Raw genomic sequence first — 19,785 nt, 5'->3', positions numbered from 1 at the left:
AAGAGATGAAACACAATACTCTCCATTCTTGGTGATTCATTGTTATTCAGTGCTTTGGCCTTTGGGAGGCTGTCTCATTCCTGTAGGTTTCCTGGCCAAAGAAAGTGTTCCTGTTAATGTCCAGATGGACTTTGGCTAAGTCTTTCTCAAATTGCTTAGTGAACTCTAACTTTGTAAAACAAGGTACTTGCAAGATTCTGTTCATCCACTGGTTCATCGACTAGCAGGTGGGAACCTCCAGGCCAGGGACTGGGTCATGTTGGCCTCAGTCACCCAGAGGCTTGGTAAGTATCTCAAATGTGAGGAAGCATGTAACCCAAGGAGGCTGATGTTTTAAGCTAGAACATGCTGCAGAATTGGCCTACATATATAAAGAGAATGTGCTAATTATCAGGGAGGTCCTTGGCATGGTATCCTGGGATGGTGACCTAGAACTCACTGGCCTGGAGACCCTGCAGGTCAGCCTGAGTCTCGTCTAATTTCTGGTTGTTTTTTTTTTTTTTTTCATGTGTTGGCTTCAGTTGTAGGTAAAGTTCCACCATCCATAACAGCGGGCAGCCAGTCTCCCGCTGAAATGCCGGTCCTCAACCGTTCATCCTCCCAAAGTCCCAGGGCTGGGGTCACAGCCACCACCGTCACCACCTGCACAGCAGCCATCACTACCACCAGCACCATAGGAAACCCAGTGAAAAAGCAGAGGCCGCTTTTGCCGAAGGAGACTGCCCTGGCCATGCGACAGATTGTGTGGAACTCATCAGGGAAGTTTCAAACGCCCTCCTAGCAGGGTGTGTTTAACTCAGCAGGGAAGTTTCAAACACCCTCCTGAGAGTGGCACATGCAGAAGATGCAGTGTCTGCAGCAGCAGCAGGAGAGCCAGCAGCAGCCTCAGTCTTCCCAGGGGACGAGATATCAGAACAGACAGGCTGTGAAAGGTACCGAGCCTCCCCGCTCTGTTCTCCACGGCACCCGGTCCTTCTTTGCCACATGGACAGGAGAAAAATCGTTCTTGGTTTCTTTCTTTAGTTCCTGTGGTTGCCCGCCCACTGTATCCTGGAGGCCTGACACGTATCATTTGGTATTATTTTTAAAAATTATTTTCCAGCTTTGTTTTGAACTTTTCTTTTTTCCTGTTCTTTTTATAAACAGTATGTACACATCTTCTTAGAACGGGCTGAAATGGATGTCTAGACAACAAAAATCTGTTGTCTTTATTGACTTTCTATTTCATACTCCACTCTTTCTCAAAAGTATTGTTAACCATAAGGTCTTTTTCTAATTCATATATGCATATATATTTATCTACATATATATATATGACTTCATACAGGTTATTTTTTTTTTCTATTTGAAACATCAAAATGGTAAATTGCTTGCCTTTTTCTCCCCCCACCTTTCAGCATGTTTTGGAGGTCAATCCATGTTAGTGCTTATATCTCTCCCTTTTTCCTTTGCACTGGTGTACAATATCCCACAGTTTATTTAATAAAGAATTCGCCTACAGATAGACATTCAGGCTGCTTCCAGTTTTTACCAGTTGTAACCAGCCCTGCAATGAATACCTTTGTGTAAGTTTCCTTGTGCATGTCCGTGAACCATGAGGCATAATTTTTGAAAGAGTACAGTATGAGAAGTGGATGGTAAAGGATACCTTAATAACTAGGGATTAGCACCCACCAGCCAACGCAAGAAGAGCAAGCATCAAACCACTGCCAAAGTGCAGAATGACAGCTCCCAGAAGGAGTCTCTTTCAGGGCTGATGTAAACCGAACAAAGTGCTCATCTGATGGGGACTAGTTTGCCTGGCTCTCATGAGGATTGATACTGGTCTTGTTTCATGGGGAAACCGGCACTGAGATTCTTCATTACTGGGCTCACTCTCACATACTGAGTGCACTATCGGGAGGAGAACTGGAAACAGTTGCAGCAGGTTGTGAAGTGAAAGATTAGCCAGATATGGAACTGGCCCCCAGTGAAACTCTTCAAAGATTGGGGTGGAGGAAGACCACAGGATTGAACATAGAGTATGGGAGTACAACCGGATTGATCCTACTGTCTGAAGCGTTGCTGTGGCAGAACCACGTCTGGGATCTTTCAGGCTAGAATGGGGAGTTCCAGGCTGCTGAATCACAGCCCTTAAGTATAATGAGCTTCCAGGGGAACTTGGGAGCTGGCAAAAAGGAGCTCATTGTTGGTATGGTTCATAATTCCCAGATTGTCCTGTTAAAGATAACCAAAACGGGCCAGAACTAGTTCAAGTAGTTAGGATATATTTTAATCTGCTATTTACTATTGCAAAAGGGCAAAACGTCCAGCATGAGCTGAAGTCAATTTCAATGTGTACATAGGGGACTGGGGTTTTACAAGATTAGGGAATACGGAGGGGGAATCATGGGAATTCTATAGAGTCAGAAAACGACAATTTTACACAAAGTGGGAAGGGGGTGTTGGTTCATGTGAAATATCTGAGGTTGCTAACTCAGTTACCTCTTAAAGGTAGCTTCTGCCCTCTCATAGAGACAGGGCAAAGGGCCCTATCCTTAGGTATTGATGGGAGTAAATAGGCAATTCTATTGGCAGCCTTGAGTTTTCTTAGGTGGGACTTTAAACAGGTGTGGGTCATCCTAGCCTTGAGCTGCTGGAAACTGTATTAGTCCTTAAAGACCTACATGGAGGCCTTGCTGAGAAAGGGCTCCTTGGAACTATGCTCAAGTTTGGCCAATGGGAGAATCATTGTCTGTTGAAAGCAGGGAAACTTGAGAGTGTGGATTGGCCCCTGCTCCCACCACAGCTTCGAACTGGGACAGCCTTCCTCAGGCAGTGGGTGACCAAGAACCATTTGCTTTCACACCTGTCCAGCAGAAAGGGATCACACAGAACCCATCCACCTCCACCATCACCCTGGTGACCAGCTCCTAGTCGTCACCCTTCGTCACCAGCTCAGGGTCCACGAGCACCCTTGCATCTTCATTCAGTCCTGCCCATCACCACTGCTTCCTCTGATGTGGCTGCAGACACTACCAAATACACTAGCCAGGTGAGTGTCAGTGGCGGGATAGTGGAGGGCCAGCCTTGGATCTTTCCAGGAATTAAAGGGGACCAGGAAGTGGTGGAGTCCCTCCCTGACTCGCCTGTCCTCATGGCATGGTCCTTGTTAGGGATGGGGCAGGCAGCCTTGCCTGCTCTGTGTTCACTTGTGGGAAAACTCTCCATTTAGTTTCTGTCTTCTGTCTTTTAAAATTTATTTTATTGAAGTATAAGTGGTATACAATATATTAATTTCTGCTATAAAGGAAATGATTCAGTTATATACACACATAGTTTTTCATATTCCTTTCCATTATGGTATATCACAGGATATTGATTGTAGTTCCCTGTGCTATTAAAGAGGGGCTTGTTGTTTATTCTATGTATAATAGTTTGCCTCTGCTAATCTCAGATTCCCAATGTGTCCCATCTGCCCACACCCCAGCCTTCCTCTCTACTTCTCTCTTAATTTGCCAAGTGCTTTTTTGCTCACCGTTGAGTCCGGGCAAGTAAAGTTGCAGATCTCCTTGCTGTCAGATGAGCATGCTCTGGAGTGATATGCAGTTCATATCGTAGAGCTGAGGGACTCAAAAGCCCCACCAGAATTGCAGGTCTCTGGGGAGTCCCTTCTGATCCCTGCTGGGACCTAGAACAGTAATTGCTACATAGTTGTAGAATGAAAGCAGGTTGCTGCCTCATGTCTCCTTGGGCTTCTCATCAGTAACTTTTAAAAAAATGTGTACAATTTTTAAACTCTTTTTTGAGTTTGTTGTACTATTTCTTTATTTCCCTTCTTTGAAAATGTTTTGGGTTTTTTACTACAAGGCGTGTGGAATCTTATCTCCCTGGCTAGGGAATCAAAGCTGTACCCCCCCACATTGGAAGGCAAGGTCTCAGCGACTGGACTTCCAGGGACATCCTCACACCCATTTTATAGATGAGCACACTGAGATCTGGCCAGGTGAAACAGCTTGTCCAGGGTCACAGAATCTGTGGATGTCTAATTGGCATTTGAATGGTAGCAGCCTGGATCTAGAATACCCTCTTGACCTGGCTTTGAGCTCACTTGTGAATTCACACCAGGCCTGCTGACTATAGCTCTCGGGTGTCCACAGACTGATTGTTCTTACATGTGGCTTTTTAAACCAACCCCGCTGAAGAGTCAGTGTGGCTAAAGAAATAAAATCCAAGCCTTGGGCTTATGTCTCTTATTTAGTATATCTATCCTTTCATTTTGAATAAAAGGAGAATTTTTATCAAGTCTCTGAGTTTCAGAACAGGAAGTGTTCAACTATTAGGTGCGGTCACACCTCAAGTGTTTTGGAATTGCCTCTGGGGCAGCCGGTGATGCCATGTACTCAGCGATCCACACAGCTGACACAGAGTTCCTGGTTACCTCAGTTACAGAGGTGCTCACCTTGGATCCAAAGTGCAAGCCACGGACAGGGGTGGGATTTGGGGGGAGGGGTGGGGGAGGGGTAAGCTTACCCCAGCCTCACAGATGTGCACCTTTTGCAGAGTCCATCCCTAAAGTTGTGCCTTAGGCTTGAGCAGTGTCAGGAATGCAGCCATGCTCTGAGCAAGAAGCAAAGCACTTTCCTCGGTTTGCTGTCTGGGCCCCCCACCGCAGCCCCATGCCAAACTACCCTACGGTGTGAGCTCTTGTCCTTTCCAACCCCACCCTCCACCCATCCGCCCTGGCCTGAGGCTTACAGCAGACTCCTGAGTGGCTACGGTTGTGCACATGGGGATTCACTTCCCACAGGAACAGAGCTTCTCCCAGACACACACACACACACACACACACACAAACAGATGACACAAGTACACACGTGTGCACACATGCATGTAATGCACAGAGACACAAATGCAAACAGGTGTTTCAGCGACTGAAGACACAGTGGTTCACCTGAAATACATAGATGTCTTTATTTCTCACAGGAAAATGTTCATTCTGATTTCAGATGTGAAATATAGAGAAGTCCGACTTTCATGAAGGAGAATAATGCCTAGATTTTGATACAGACAATATAGAGAACTCCATATATCACAGTGGACAGTCCTTGTTTTATATGTGAGAAATAGGGAATTAAGTATTTCATAAAGAAACAGTGGTGTCCAGAATTTCATTTATGAAAAAGAGATAATTCCAATTCCACATTGGTTCCCCAGATCTTAATTACATACTTCATGTCAGTAAAATAGCATTGAGATTTTCATATAGGAAATGAATACAATTTCAGAATTCAAGCAGGGAAGTGTATGCTCAAATTTTCATATCTGAACTATATAGGAGTCCCCATCATGTAGCAAGACGTGTGCAGAGATATCCCTATGTGAAACAGACAAGATTTCATATATGATAAAGGAAATTATACCAGTAGTTTTTCAAACATGAAATACAGGTTTCCAGTTTTAGGTAGAAACATCTGCACCCATATTCTCACATGGAAAAAGAGAAAAATCATCTTTCAGGTTTTCATCTGCACAAAGCAGTGCATGTAAAGCAAGTGCTCTGGAACAACCCAGAAGAATAGCATAGGAAGGGATATGGGAGTGGTTCCAGGATGGGTGGAACCACTATATACTTTTGGCTTATTAATGTTGATGCATGGCAGAAGCCATTACAATATTGTATAGGAATTAACTCCCAGTTAAAACAAAACAAAACAAAACTAAACTAAACTAAACTAAGTTTTGAGAAAAGTAAAAGAACAACGGGATTTGACTTTGCTCTGTGGTGACCTAAATCGGAAGGAAATCCAAAACTGATGGGATGTATGTACACTTAAAATTGATTCACTTTGACATACATACATCAGAATCTAAAGCAACACTGTAATATGATTATAGTCCAAAAATAATTGTTGGAAATACATTACATGTCAACTATAATTCCAGCAGTGAATAAATAAATTTTAGCCCTGTTTGCAATAGATGTCCTTGGGGACATTATGTTAAGTTAAATACTTCAGTTAGAGGAAGATGAAAGTTTTTACATCACATGACATTGTTAAGTTGAAATCCCTATGTTATAGACACAAGTAGAATTTGGTCATCAGTCTAGTGGAAATGGCCCATGATGGCCCAAGTTACCAACTTTGACTCACAGGTTCAATAAGCTCACCAAGGAAGGTATTGTAATAGAGGCAGGATGAAAAATGGAGCTGCAGGCCTCAGCCCAAGACCATTAGGGAAGTTAGAAAACTCAACACCACCAACAGAAAGCCTCTCAGCAGAATGTATGGAAAGGTATATTACGGACTTCCTGCAGAGCCCTCTAGGCCTTTAGGCCTTGGGCTGGGTAATAAACTGTGGAGCTTGGGCAACCTTGGGGACAGGCTGTGTCTTACAGAGTCCCGGATCCCTTGCTGAAGCCACTCACTGACCTGGCCCAGGTTTCAAAGCAATGGCCAATGTGTCCCATCCCCACCTCCATGTCCAAACAGTTGTGGCAGTCTCCATGGGTCACAGTGTACAGGATCCAGCTCCCCATTTGGGTAGACTGAGGAGGCTGAGAGCCAGCTTCATGCTGGGTACCTGGCTCCCTCATTGAAGGTGGCTGGGCAGGGTATGGGGGACCTGGCAAGAGACGGGCACAGAAAACTGAGAACTGCCTCTTCCAGCTGGGACTCGGCACTTCTGGAAGTAACAAGCCTGGATGAACGATGAATGCTCCCAGACAGGATAATCAGGCTACACAGGGACCCCCTCCTCACAACCAGGACCTTGGAGGGTGACAGTCAATCTTGGGAATCTCCTTTCAGGGAATAGGGAATAATATTTGTTTCACTTGAGGATTGCTGCTACTGCTAAGTCACGTCAGTCGTGTCCGACTCTGTGAGACCCCTTAGATGGCAGCCCACCAGGCTCCCAGGGATACTCCAGGTAAGAATACCATACTGGGTTGCCATTTCCTCCTCCAGAGGATTACAGGAACACAGTTGGCTGACCACCACCTTACCTCCAGAAAACAATATCTGACAGCAACGAGTTTGCAACAGCTAATCACAACCCCTCCCTCACGTTTCCTATATATGGCTTTGCTGAAAGCTTTGGAGGAGTTTGTGATTCCCGACCCCCCGCCCCCCGCCACACCATTGGCTTAGGCTTGCATTCTTTTTTAATACAAGCATTTAAAATTATAAGCACTTATAGACATGCATCTCATGAATTCTGACCATCTGTATGTTTATTATCGCTCTGTTAAAATATTTTCTAATCTTTCTTTTTTATTTTTTACTTCTTAAAATTTTTTATTTTAATTGGAGGTTAATTACTTTACATTATTGTGGTGATTTTTGCCATAGGATCACATGAATCAGCCATGGGTGTACATGCGTTCCCCATCCTGACCCTCCCTCCCACCTCCCTCCCCATTTCATCCCTCAGGGTCATTCCCGTGCACCAGCCCTGAGCACCGTGTCTCATGCATGGAACCTGGACTGGCAATCTGTTTCATATACAATAATATACATCTTTCAATGCTATTCTCTTAAAGCATCTTACCCTTGCCTTCTCCCACAGAGTCCCACCCAAAGTCTGCTTGTTACATCTGCTTCTCTTTTGCTGTCTCGCATATAGGGTCATTGTTACTATCTTTCTAAATTCCACATATATACATTAATTTTTCTTTCTAACATACTTTGCTTGGCATAATAAGCTCCAGTTTCATCCTCCTCATTAGAACTTATTCAAATGCATTCTTTTTAATAGGTGAGTAATATTCCACTGTCTATATGTACCACAACTTTCATGTCCATTCACCAGCCGATGGACATCTAGGTTGCCTCCATGTCCTATCTATTGTAAACACTGCTGGGATGAACACTGGGGAACACATGTCTTGTAATTCTGGTTTCCTCGGTGTGTATGCCCAGCAGAGGGGTTGCTGGATCATATGGCAATTCTATTTCCAAATTTTTTAAGGAATCTTTATGTTGTTCCCTGCTGGGGTCCAGCCCCAGTGGATCCAGTGAATTTGAAGTGGGGACAGAGTCGGCGTCTGGGAAAGGACTATTTAATTAGAAATATAGAGAGATTAGGAAAGAATATTGTAGTGGGAAATTTAGAGGAGGAAAGAGGCTGTATTCCTTGGTTTACATAAAGCCCCAAGACAAGGGACTTGAACGGTCTACATAGGGCCACAGGCACCCGCTTGAATAGCGGAGGGTGCCGTACCTTGTGCTTCCTCTCGAGTGGGTCTTAGAAACCTGGGCAAATTTATAGACATGGCTAGCCTCTATGCTCCAGATGGGAATCAGCCAGAAAATAGGGTAAGAAAGAAAAGAAGACATGGGGGAACCAGTCTTTCCAGGAACTGGCCCATCCTTTATTGTCCAGAAAACTTTTTATACTTTTGGTTGTACATAGAGATCAATAGATAATGCAAAGCTATGCAGCATCAGCAGCCCTGACTCTTCTTGAGATCAGGCTTTCTCTCTGCATACCTATCTGTATGCACAAGTCTTAGGTGATTTACATAATCTTCTGGCCAGGAGGCCTTTAGCATTTTATGGCCCTTTTCTGATAAGGGTCCGTCAGCCAGAAAACTTATTTGCCTTAAAAGGGTTGTTCTTCCCAAAGTCTTGTGCCACTCTCAGAAAGCACTAATTAAGGTTACATTCTTACATAGCAAGGACACAACAATTTATAACAAGGAAAGAGGAGTACAGTGATTTATAATAAAGAGAAAGTTCACTAACTCAAAAGTCTAGTGTTGCTAACATCAAAACTACTATATTCCTTTTTCTATATCCCAATTACATTGATTAATATCCTCCAGGTAGCTAAAAGATAAAGAATATGGAGGCCTGGAAGCAATCATTGACTCAGCAGTGAAACCCATCATCAATATCATTTTTAGCTCTTTAGAAAAGACTCTATATCTTTAAGATGTTTTAAGCTTCGTGCCTCTCGCAGTTGGGGGGCTGTAAACAATCACAAGTTATAAAAGTCTCTAACTGTCATGCAATTTAGAGAGCCATCAGAGGGATTTGAGCTGAGACACTCCTTTCATATGCAGGAGACCAGTTGAAGCTCTAAGTTAACTTTTTCCAGAGAAAGGAGGTCAGGGATAGCCCCCTGTAATGTCAGAAGAGTATAGTATAACAGACAGTAAACAGACAGATTTTGTTTCAGGGTAGATGCTCAGGAAGAGAACCCCTTGAGACCTAACTCGCCTTGCCCAGTCAGGTGTCTCCGCATGATCTTGTCATGGGGGGATCTCCTGTGCTGGCTCCCAACAGTTCCTCATTGTGGCTGTACTAGTTTGAATTCACACTGAGAGGGTTCCTTTTTCTCCACACCTTTTCCAGCATTTATTGTTTGTAGACAATAAACAGATGGTACCTCATTGTAGTAATAAACAGATTTTTGGTAATACAAAATAAATAGGTGTTTGTGACAATAAATAGATGGTACCTCATTGTGGTTTTGATTTGCATTTCTCTGATAATGAGTGATATTGATCACCTTTCCAAGTGTTTGTTAGCCAAAGGTAATGTCTTTTTGGAGAAATGTCTGTTTAGTTCTTTGGCTGATTTTTTCTTGGGTAGCCTACTTTTAACTGCAGATGTTGTTTGCATAGTCTTGAGACTAATTCTTTGTCTGTTGCTTCATTTGCTATTATTTTTCTCCTAATCTGAATGCTGTCTTTTCACTTTGCTTATAGTTACCTTTGTTGTCCAAAAGCTTTTAATATTAATTAGATCCCCACCCCCTTTTTTTAAGTTTTCCTTTATTCCCATTATTCTGGAAGGTGGGTCATAAAGGATCCTTCTGTGACTGACATCAGAGAATGTTTTGCCTATGTTTTCATATAGGAGTGTTATAATTTGTGGTCTTACATTTAGAGCTTCGATCCATTTTGAGTTTATTTTTTGTGCACGGTGTTGGAAAGTGTTCTAGTTTCATTCTTTTATGAGTGGTTGACCAGTTTTCCCAGCATCAATTTTTGAGGACATGGTCTTCCCTCCATTGTACATTTTTGCCTCCTTTGTCAAAAATAAGGTGTCCATAACTGTGTGGATTTCTCTCTGGGCTTTCTATTTTGTTCCATAGATCTATATTTTTGTCTTTGTGCCAGTACCGTACTGTCTTGATGACCGTTGCTTTGTAGTATAGCCTGAAATCAGGCATGCTGATTCCTGCAGTTCCATTCTTCCTTCTCAAGATTGCTTTGGCTACTGGAGGTTTTCTGGATTTCCATACAAATTGTGAAATTATTGGTTCTAGTTCTCTGAAAAATACCCTTGGTATCTTAATAGGGATTGCATTCAAGCTATAGATTGCTGTGGGTAGTATATTCATTTTCACTATAGTAGTCCTTCCATTCCAAGATCACTGTCTATTTCTCCATCTATTTTTGTCATTCATCAGTGTTTTATAGTTTTCTATATGTAGGTCTTTTGTTTCTGTAGGTAGATTGTGATTTTTAAAGGCATAAGCCACCCATCTTCTTGCATGGCTCTGCAACAAAGCATATCTCTGCTTTAACTCCAGTGTTTCAATATTGCTTGGCCTAAAGGTGTTGGTTGCATGGGTATTTTGTTACAGTAGCAAGTTATCTTTCAAGTCTATGGACGGTAACAGACTCTCTGAGAGAATGACTCAGTTCTAAACCACATACACTCAGAAAAGTATGAGCAGTTTTTCCTTCTGTATAAAGCAAATTAGCAGAGACTGATAGCTCCCCCAATTACCAGGTGAATTTAGGACCAAGTGTGACAAAGGTTGTCATCCGGTCTTACTCAAGGGCTACTTATTATTTTGAAAATTTAGTAATGAGCTGATTTTCTTGGATGCATATGTAGAGTATATCTTTTGTCTTGTCAGTCTTTCAGTAGTTTGCTTATTGAGTGTGCATCAAATTATATTTTAACACTTACTCCAAGATAGAAATGCTTTCCTTCCATTATGTCTTTGATGAGAGGATTTCTAGATTGGTTATAAATTCTGAATTTTGTCTTCATCTGTATTACCCCTGGACAATCCTTTTTTCTAACCAGATGTTTTCTGCATTGTGGAGACATACTTCATAGGGTGAACAGAGAGAGAAAGATACAGCAGTACCAAGTGGAAAGAAGAAACTCAATATTATGGAATAAATTGTATTCTCTCAGAATGTATATCTTGAGGCTCTAACAGTCTGTACTTTATGTATAGTCAGACTGCATAAATCATAATTTATTTCTGACTCCTTTTGGAAATAGGGTCTCAATATAGGCAGCTGGGTTAATATGGCTGGCACTTTATAAGAGCAGGAGATCAGTCACAATCAACACAGAGACATTACTATGTGAAGACAAATGCAAAAAATGGCCAGTCAGAATCCAAAAGAGACATCAGAAAAAGACAAATCTGCTGACCCTCTGATTACTGAATTGATCCCCAGGATTTGGAGAAGACATTTATTGAAGCTACCTGGATGGGCCACTTTGTTATGGCAACACTAGCAAACCAGTACATGCACTTTCTCTGGAAAATAAGCTGTCAGTTCCAAAACAGGCATCCTTTTCTTACTTTTTTAAAAAATTTCTTTATTTTAATCAGAGGTTAATTAATTTACAATATTGTATTGGCTTTGTCATACATATATTTTTAGGGAATGGAAAAGGCTAAAGAGCTCTTTTTCCCATCAACTGATAATCCTCACGGATACCTCATGCTCCCTAAGAGCTTTCACTGTCTTTTTAGAGATCCAGCTGGCCTAGAACGTACTCCTATTTCATGGGTGAAGCTGACCTAGGAAATATTAGAATAAGCATAATTCACAGGCAGTGGTAGAAGAAAATAAACACATCAGGAAGTCAGTCTGATCTCATTAAAAAGATACAGTCCTGTCCTTTTATCCTTTCCATACATCTCTTTTTAAATCCGAGGAGGCAAATGGTAGTGACCAAGGCATTGCTACCCATTGCTGTAGTGAAATCACAAAGTTGTGATGACATGGTCACCATGACATCATGGTAAGGAGGGAGGTCTAGGCCTCCCTAAACCTCCCCTCACCAAGACTCTAGGCTGCAGTAGCCATGAGACAGCCTAGAGGGTCACAACTCCTCTCAAACCATTGGAGCCGCCTGGGCCTGCCCCCCACACAGTTGGCCAGGTGGGCGTGTTGGTGTCACCTTGTCCACAGCAGAGTTTGTTGTCTCTGTCCGGCACTCTTCTCTCCAGTCCTCTGGATTCCTGAGACCCCAAAGAGGCCACCATTCTATCTTCCTAACTACATATCTGAAAGAAAAAATAAGCCAGGAATACAATCCACTCCAGACTGAAGGGCCCCAACCCATGGAGAGGTACATGGTCCTCAACCCCAACAAAGGCCACTATGAGCAGCAAAACCACAGGTCCAGGCAAGCTCACCATTAACACCTTCACCCATGCCAGGGGAACATCCCCAGGATTGATAAAGAGTATAGAGTTCAAGTCCTCTACCAGCTTGAGAAACTGTGCTAGCAAGACCTCTCCACCATCCACGTTAGCCATGTCTGGAAGAGCCTCTACTGCAGCATATCGGGACCAAGGCATGCTCAAGTAAGAACACTGGAGGTAACAGTAAGGTACAGTAGGCCTTGGAGAAGACGAACACCCAAAGTGAAGCCATATAGAAGCCTTTAATGCCAGTGTCGGAGAGAAAATGCTCATCTTCCAGATGATCAGATCAATAGGATTCAAATCACTAACAACACTCAGCTTAGCTAAAAGGAAGTGCAGGTTCCCCCTGTGGAACTTCATTAATCTCAGTGCAGGCCTGCCTTCAGCCTCTCATTTCCATTCCTCAAATGTTGCCAGATAGTCAGCAGGCAGCTCAAAATATGGACAATGGATGGGCACTCATGGAATTCAGTGAAGACTCTAAGAACAGAGAATCTTTCCCAGGCCAGGGACAGAAAATGCTACAGGTAGGTGATATGGTGGAGGAAGTTGGAAAGGAGAATGAAGGGGAGATTTCTGAGCTACGATCTGACTTCCTGAGGTGGTGGGAGCTGCTTCAGACATGTCTGGAGGGCTTGGGGGCTTATTGCCAAACTTAATAAAAAAAAATATGGCCACTGCCCTCCGAGCTTTTATGGTGTTAGTGCCTCAGCATACCAGACTCGATGGACGTGACCCTTAGTGAACTCCAGGAGTTGGTGACGGACAGGGAGGCCTGGCGTGCTGTGATTCATGGGCTCGCAAAGAGTCAGACACAACTGAGCGACTGAACTGAACTGAACTGATGCCGGACTAAGTGCAGTATCACCAGTTAGAAATTCAGGACATATTTCTGTTTGCCTTTCTATTCAGCATGAAGTGATGGGACTGGATGCCATGAGCTTAGTTTTTGAAGGTTGAGTTCTAAGCCAGCTTTTTCACTGTCCACTTTCACTTTCATCAGTACAGACTCTTCAGTTCCTCCTCGCTTTCTGACAAAGGGCCGTGTCATCTACATATCTGAGGTTGTCATATGAACATCTGAAATATGCAGGTATTTCTGGGGTTGTTGGAACTTCCTGGAGATTTGCGGTATCAGACTTGTTCCAACACCTTGAATACTTCATAGAGCTGGGGGCAGGACTCAGCTATAGTGGACGGTTCTCATAAGCATTATTCAGTTCTGTTGAGTCACTCAGTCATGACTGACTCTTTGTGACCTCATGGACTACAACACACCAAGCTTCCCTGTTCCTCACCAGATCCCCCTAGCTTGCTCGGCCTTGTAGACATTGAGTCTGTGATGCCATCCAACATCCTGTGTCATCCCCTTGTCTTCCTGCCTTCAGTCTTTTTCAGGTTTAGAATCTTTTCCAGTCCATCAGTTCTTCGCATCAGGTAGCCACACTGTTGGAGCTTCAGCACCAGTCCTTCCAATGAATATTCAGGACTGATTTTCTTTAGGATTGACTGGCTGATCTTCTGGAAATTCAGGGACTCTCAAGAGTCTTTTCCAACACCACTATTCAAAAGCATCAACCCATTTTTTGGCTTTCAGCTTTCTTTATGGTCCAGTTCTCACACCCATCCATGACTACGGGAAACGCCATAGCTTTGACTGGAGGACCTTTGTCAGTAGATTAATATCTCTGCTTTTTAATGTGTTCCCTGGGTTTGTCATAGCTTTTCTTCCAAGGAGCAAATGTCCTTGAATTCCATGGCCTCATTCAGCATCTGGAGTGATTTTGTAGTTGAGGAAAGTAAAGTCTGTCAGTGTTTCCACTGTGTTCCTTTCTATTCAGCATGAAGTGATGGGACCGGATGCCATGAGCTTCGTTTTTTTGAATGTTGAGTTCTAAGCCAGATTTTTCACTATCCACTTTGACTTTCATCCGTACAGACTCTCCAGTTTCTCCTCGCTTTCTGACAAATGATGGTGTCATCTGCATATTTGAGGTGATTCCAGCTTGAGTTTCATTGAATGCAACCTTTCCTTTGATGTACTCTGCATAGAAGTTAAATAAGCAAAGTGACAGTAGACAGCCTTGACGTACTCCTTTCCTCCAATTTGGAACCAGTCCATTGTTCCACGTCCGATTCTAACCGTTGATTCTTGACCTGCATACAGATTTCTCAGGGGCAGGTAAGTTGTTCTGGTGTTGTTGTTTCCTTAAGCATTTTCCAGTTTGTTGTGATCCACACTGTCTAATGCTCTAGCATAGTCTGTGAAGCAGAACTGCATGTTTTTCTCGAATTCTTTGCTTCTTCTGTGATCCAGCGGTTGTTGGCAATATACTCTCTGGATCCTCTGCCTTTTCTACATCCCTCTTGATCATCTAGAAGTTCTTGGTTCACTTGCTGTTGAAGACTTGGGAGACTTTGAGCATTCCTTTGCTAGTGTCTGAGATGAGTGCAATTGTTGGTAGTCTGAACATTCTTTGACATGCCTTTTCTTTGGGATAGGAATGAAAACTGACCTTTTTCAGTACTGTGGCCACTGCTGAGTTTTCCAAGTTTGCCGGGTATTGAGTACAGCACTTTCATAGCCTCACCATTTAGGGTTTGACATAGTTCAGCCAGAATCCCATCACGTCTACTAGCTTTGTTCATAGTGGTAGTTCCTAATGCCCAACTGACTTCTTGATCCAGGAAGTCTGGCTCTAGCTGAGTGAGCACACCATCGTGGTTATCCCAGTCATTATCAATAGTTCTTCTGTGTACTCTTGGCACCTCTTCTTAGTATTGTCTGCTTCTGTTAGGTCCTTACCGCTTTTGTCCTTTATTGTGCTCCTCCTTGCATGAAATGTTCCCTTGGAATGTCTAACTTTCTTGAAGAGATCTCTAGTCTTTCTCAGTCTATGATTTTCCTCTATTTCTTTGCATTGAATGCTTAGGAAGGCTATCTTCTCTCTCCTTCCTATGCCTCAGAACTCTGCATTCACGTGGATATATCTTTCCTTTTCTCCTTTGCTTTTCACTTCTCTTCTTCACTCAGCTATTTGAAAGGCCTTCTCAGACCATCATTTGCCTTCTTGCAGTTCTTCTTGGGGATGGTTTTCATCACTTCTTCCCATACAGTGTTACAAACCTCTGTCTGTAGTTCCAAGCATATTTCTTACCTAGTGACCTGGGAAATGCAGCCAGCCAGCCAGCAGTCTCCATCACAGCAGCAGGTGGTGGGGCTGTTACTGACACCCTACCTAACCCCAGGCTTTACCCACTACTCTTTATTACTGATGTCATCATTTTATTTAATCCTCCAACCCCTTCCCCCAAATTTGGGTACCATTCCAGCTTTGAGGCAGTGTGCTCGGGGCTGGTGCACTGGAATGACCTAGAGAGTCAGACATGAGCTGGTCTGTCTGCTTTGACACAACCCCTCAGCCAGATGGCTGTGAAGTGCAAACAGGGAAAAATGAAAAGGCTTGAGCTCATAGTCCTGGTCAGGGCTCAAGGGACCTCCAGCCCAGCTCACACTCTAGAGTAATACTGAAGGACTCCCTAATACTGACAATTCAGGGTCTTTCCCTCCCACACGTCCCCCACCCCAGTCATCAGGCTCCCTGGGATGTTCTTCTCCCAGCTCCACCTTTTACATCATAACTGAGTGACTGAACTGAACTGATGACCTTATTTCCACCTGTAATCTTGTGCAGAGTCCAGTGATCCTGTTCATGGTTTAGTATGCATTTTTAAAAGCGTTAGTCTTATTTGAATGGCTTAAGTTAGAAAATGGCAACATTGACCCACCAGCTCTCCAGTGCTAAGATCAGTAGCCTATTGGAGACCAGGATAGCAAGCTGGTGGGGTTGCAAGGACTCGAGCTCTCTTCCAGACTGTAGTTCTCTGACAGTCTCTGAGGATGCTGTGCTATCTCTTCAGTTAGCAAAAGGTGTGACACACAATGTACCTCTGCCCCAACCACTGTGGATGACCCGCCTCAACGAAACTACCCAGCCCAGAAGTATAAGAATGAACCCACCCCATGGCAGCCAACAGGGAACTTTTCCCAGCAGCCAAAGAGCTCGCCTTGTGAGTGTCTGTGTGTATGTGTCTGTTCTTTGTGGACGTGTATTCTCCTGAGTGATGGGTCTTGGCTGTGCCTGGTTTCTTCCTTGCTGTGTCTTTAATGGCCATTGGAAGCTGAAGTAGGAAATGAGAGAGTGAGGATGGATAGTCTGGCTTCTTTCTTTCTCTCTCTCTCATTTTTTTTTTTAACAGACTAGACAGCTCATGGGATCTTAGTTCCCCACGCATAGATTGAACCTGTAAACCTGTACCATTGACAGTGAAAGCACCTAATCCTAACCAGAACTTGCACCTAGTTGAAAGCATCAAATCCAAACCAGCACCAATTCCCCTAACCAGGAAATTTCTGGTCTGGCTTCTTGAAGGAGCTCTGTCCTTGCTCTTTTCATGATGCATCCAGGAGTAATACCCATTGTCCTCCACAGTGACTGGCTGAACCAGCCAGCGTGCCCTGTCCTGTCCATGGGAGAGGTCAGGCTCTTCAATTACTCAGGTGGCCAGCCTGGCTCTGGAATGTGGCTTCTGTGCTAAGTAAGCTAAGGCCTGCTGCCCAGCTGGTCTCTGCCTTCAACAATGCTGGGGAGACTGAATGTAACTTCACTGCATTTTTGTCAGAGTTTCCGTGTCGTGATGACCAGCTGCATCACTGACCTTCCAGAGGACTAACAGTGTAGGTGTCATGAGTAGGGAAGAATGTGTAAGAAGAGGTGGACAAGAACCATAAGAGAGCTTGACCATGGACCCCAGCTCTGCCCTCCACAATAACACCTGCTTTGGGTCCCAGATGGAAGTGATGAGGAAGTGTTCTCTCCTGAGTGAATGTATAACTTGGGAGGTCCTTATCACTGTCTTTGCTTCTTCTCTTCCAGAACCAGAGCTCAGGAAATCACCATGCCTGTCTATCACTAGGTGATGATAAGAGTAGTCACCCTTCTAGGTGATGGTCCCTTGCTGATTCTGTCTCTAAGCTTCACAGTTCAGTCAGTTCAGTTCAGTTCAGTTCAGTGGCTCAGACATGTCCGACTGTCTGTGACCCCATGAATCGCAGCACGCCAGGCCTCCCTGTCCATTACCAATTCCCGGAGTTCACTCAGACTCATGTCCATCGAGTCAGTGATGCATTCCAGCCATCTCATCGTCTGTCGTCCCCTTCTCCTCCTGACCCCAATCCCTCCCAGCATCAGAGCTTTTCCCAATGAGTCAACCCTTCGCATGAGGTGGCCAAAGTACTGGAGTTTCAGCTTTAGCATCATTCCTTCCAAAGAAATCCCAGGGCTGATCTTCAGAATGGACTAGTTGGATCCCCTTGCAGTCCAAGGCACACTCAAGCGTCTTCTCCAACACCAGAGTTTAAAAGCATCAATTCTTTGCTTCAGCTTTCTTCATAGTCCAGCTCTCACATCCATACATAACCACTGGCAAAACCAAACCCTTGACTAGATGGACCTTTGTTGGCAAAGTAATGTCTCCATTTTTCAATATGCTATCTAGGTTGGTCATAACCTTTATTCTAAGAAGAAAGTGTCTTTTCATTTCATGGCTCCAGTCACCATCTGCAGTGATTTTGAAGCCCCCCAAAATAAAGTCTGACACTGATTCCACTGTTTCCTCTTCTACTTCCCAGGAAGTGATGGGACCAGATGCCATGATCTTCATTTTCTGAATGTTGAGCCTTAAGCCAACTTTTTCACTCACCTCTTTCACTTTCATCAAGAGGCTTTTTAGTTCCTCTTCACGTTCTGCCATAAGGGTGGTGTCATCTGCACATCTGCAGTTACTGATATTTCCCCTGGCAGTCCTGATTCCAGCTTGTGCTTCTTCCAGACCAGGGTTTCTCATGATGTACTCTGCATAGAAGTTAAATAAACAGGGTGACAATATACAGCTTTGACATACTAATTTTCCTCTTTGGAACTAGTCTGTTGTTCCATGTCCAGTTCTAACTGTTGCTTCCTGACCTACATATAGGTTTCTCAAGAGGCAGGTCAGGTGGTCTGGTATTCCCATCGCGTTCAGAATTTGCCACAGTTTATTGTGATCCACACAGTCAAAGGCTTTGGTATAGTCAATGAAGCCAACTTCTTTTGTTCAAATATTATCATCCCACCTCAAGAAGTTAAAAAATGTTTTGTCCCAATCTGTCTAAACTTGGTAAATGATCTAAAGTACAATGGGATCTTAGTGATGTGCTGATGGGTCTCAGAGTCAGCCACCCCACTGAACCTGCAGGCTGGGCCATCTCCAAGCTGGACGGAAAACTCGTTTGGCTCTTCCTTCAGTGTTGTCACATCTTACTCATCCACAGTGTAACTTGTTGCAACGCACATGTCCTTGTAGCTCCCTTAGGTCTTACTCTGGTTCTTTCATCCTTCAGTTGGCCCCTTTAGCTTTTCCTTACTGGGAGCCAGTAGATCTTAACCATTAAACCAGCTGGGTTTAACCATTGTGGCCCTCCCTCCTTTTCCTTTGGCTGGTTTAGGTATAAGTCTGTTTTCAAGTTGCCTATACAATGATGAAACAAACTCCATTAACAGAAGTAAGAAGAGAACGCCAAATCTCAGTGCCTTTTTTAGTGCCCAAGTTTGAACATAATAAGGACCTGGGGTACTTGATATCTGCTCATGCAGCAAGGGTGCCTAAACCAAGTACTGCATAAGAAACATCTTCCTCGATAAGTCAGTACCTTTCCCCACTAATCTTTATTTCCTCTGAGCATGATGCCCTTCTATTTTTTTCCAACCAGCTCTTGTTAAATCCTTAAAGACCCCAAAATTCAGGTCAGTAAATGGTGGCAGGATTTTTCCCCTGTGTGTTGGGGGGAGTCGGGAGAGGAAGGTGGCTTCCTGGTGGAGCAGGTGCAGACCAAGTAGAACCGGGTAGGCAGGAACGGCCAGGGATGGTCAGGAATGCTAACCACCCCCCTCCTTCCTCTTGGCTTCCCTCCTGCCCAGACCATTCCTGGAGCAGTAAACCCAGTTGTTGGAGAGGCAGTGAGGAGAAGCAAGGGTCAGCCTGCTCTGAGCATAACACTGGTACCAGTTCAAAGAGCCTCATTCCAAAAGAGTCCCATCTGGACACCTTCTGAGAGTCGGGACATGCTGGGACAAAAGCCACCCATCCTGCAGAGAGAAACAACCCAGACACCAGAGAAACTGGAACCAGCAAAAAGACATTAGACAGGAGGACCGCCACCCTCATACTTGGCCTCTACACCTGGTATGCAGGGCAGGCCACACTGTCTCATGTCTGGCATTACCCTTGATGAATACTGTTCCACCCATATGGAACCTTTACTTTAATGTAAATAAATGCATA

At 44.0% G+C, this 19,785-nt stretch overlaps 1 pseudogene; it reads left to right on the top strand.

Annotated features, from left to right (window-relative positions):
* LOC132659067 (MYND-type zinc finger-containing chromatin reader ZMYND8-like) overlaps nucleotides 1-19,555 on the top strand; it is an 88,977-nt pseudogene extending 69,422 nt beyond the window's left edge.
* The last annotated feature ends 230 nt before the right edge of the window (nucleotides 19,556-19,785 follow it).

The sequence above is a fragment of the Ovis aries genome, chromosome Y (assembly GCF_016772045.2).
Source record: "Ovis aries strain OAR_USU_Benz2616 breed Rambouillet chromosome Y, ARS-UI_Ramb_v3.0, whole genome shotgun sequence".
NCBI lineage: Eukaryota > Metazoa > Chordata > Mammalia > Artiodactyla > Bovidae > Ovis > Ovis aries.
The sequence above is the reverse complement of the archived record's forward strand: the minus strand, read 5'-3'. Positions and strand labels throughout refer to the sequence as shown.